The following is a 2099-nucleotide window of genomic DNA, read 5'->3' as shown; positions in this document are numbered from 1 at the left end:
ACCCACAAACCACTTAAATCAGTGAAGATTAAATTGAAGAACTCTACCAACTTCTTCAGTCTGAAACGGATCAAAGTACAATCAAGATGTACTGATAATCACTTGTAATTGCAAAGCAAAGATTGGAAGCAAATAGGAAGAAACAGAAATTGGAATAATATGAGTTTGGTGATAGAAATGATGCTAGAAAGCACATGAGAGTTTTTTTTTTTTTAACCTGTACAATTTATATATATATGTATATATGTGTGTGTTTATATGTACATATATATATGACAGAAATTATCAACAGAAAATATCTATGTTCAGAGGCCATCAATGCTTTTAGATTCTGAGGTATCTTCTGATACGGAAAACTGATTTAGCATCTCTATTTCCAGAGGATGCAGGCTGCCTCCTGTGATAATCAAGATATGTAACGGTCCTCCCAAGTCCACAATGCACATTTGCTGAAAAGTGTACGCTGCAATTTTCTGGTCATCAGCTCCAACTCTGGCTAAACCAACAAAGTGTCTCCTGGTTCTTCTCCTCATATTCGTTGATGTTGAACAACTTCCAGAAGCTGTTGAGGTGCTTGGTTCACACTCAGAAATAGCAATGAAGTTCAGAGATCTTCCTTCCCTTTTTTAGATATTCTAGAGACTGCTCCTTTATTTTGATGTCTAGTAAGCAGAAGTGCAGCCAGAGTGCTCCTTGGAGGCCAAGATGGCCAAACTTCATCTCTCATGCTTCAGACATATTGTCAGGAGAGACCAGTCACTAGAGAATGATATCATGTTTGGTAAGGTGGAAGGTCATAGAAAAAGAGGAAGACCCCCAATGAGATGGACTGACCAAATGGCTGCATCGATGAACTCAAGCGTGTCAACAGTAGTGAGGTTGGTCCAGGATCAGGCAGTGTTTCATTCTGCTGTGCTTAAGGTCACTATGAGTCGGTACTGACTCGATGGCACCTAACAACAACAACAACAAGCATAAAGTATACATGCCATTTTGTCTGTTCTTCTTCATTTTATCAAAGAAGCTTTCTGGTCTCCAAGTGTCTGTCCAAAACACGATGGAAACTGTCTCTCCAAAATTATATAACTGCAATCCACAATATCAGACCACATTCATTATGGAGGCATTGTAAGTAATTCGATAAGGAATTCCCCTCTTCACTCCTCTTAGAACAAGATCACTATATATTGTAGCCCCAAAGAGAGCACCAACAACAAGAAATGCAACACCACTGAGGTCAGCATCCTTTAAAATATATGATCTGTTCAAGAAGAAGAGAACAGACTTTTAATGGAAGAGTTCCAGATAACAAGAGTCAGGTGCAAATGCATAAAACCCAAGTTAGACACTTATTCTAGATATAATTATTTATCTTCAGTATTTCATTTGGAAATGGCATCATCATAGATGTCTTTATATCACAGGTCAAAATTGAACAAGCATTCTTTCAACAGCCCTCTGTACTCAGCTTGGTTTGAAAATACATTTCAATAGTTACTCAAAGCTCAGATACCATACTCAAAGTTATTGGGATTATTATGGAATTTGTTGCTGTAAAGTCCTTTGGAATCAATTCCAAATCATAGTAACACTGCATGGAGTATCCAAGGAGCAACTAGTGGCTTTGAACTGCCAAAGTTGCAGTTAGCAGTCCAATGTTTATTCTACAGTGCCACACCAGGATCAGAAAATGTTCAGGGCAAGTTTTTTTAATCAGTACATCCTCTCTTCAGCCTTGCACACAGGCCTGGTCTCTTTAAAGGATGCTGATAAATGCCCAAAGGACACTCTACTTTGCAATGAGTCTCAGATTGAAGGCACTAAGTTTGAGCTCTGTGGATCAGCAAATCTAGCTCCCCAACTAAATGCCTTGAGGCACCCTATTCCACAAATGAGCCTCCTGTCCAAAGGCACTTAGCATTACTTACTCTTTAGGATGGGAAACTCGGAAAACTCATTGCTCTGTGTTTTTATACTGCTGCTCCTCTGGCACCCCTCTGCCTCTCTGGTGTCACAGTTTTCTGTCCTTGCGTTCAGGATATTCCAAGTGCAGGAATCTTAGAGTCTAAAGGACATGCTCCAATCCCGGCTCTTCTTTT

The 2099-nt window shown here is 39.5% G+C and overlaps 1 pseudogene; it reads right to left on the bottom strand.

The window, feature by feature from the left end:
- Positions 1–305: 305 nt before the first annotated feature.
- Positions 306–2099, bottom strand: part of LOC102825400 — a 10020-nt pseudogene continuing 8226 nt past the window's right edge.

Source organism: Chrysochloris asiatica, unplaced genomic scaffold, assembly GCF_000296735.1.
Source record: "Chrysochloris asiatica unplaced genomic scaffold, ChrAsi1.0 scaffold00131, whole genome shotgun sequence".
NCBI lineage: Eukaryota > Metazoa > Chordata > Mammalia > Afrosoricida > Chrysochloridae > Chrysochloris > Chrysochloris asiatica.
Note: the sequence above shows the minus strand (reverse complement) of the source record. Positions and strands in the feature narration are given on the sequence as shown.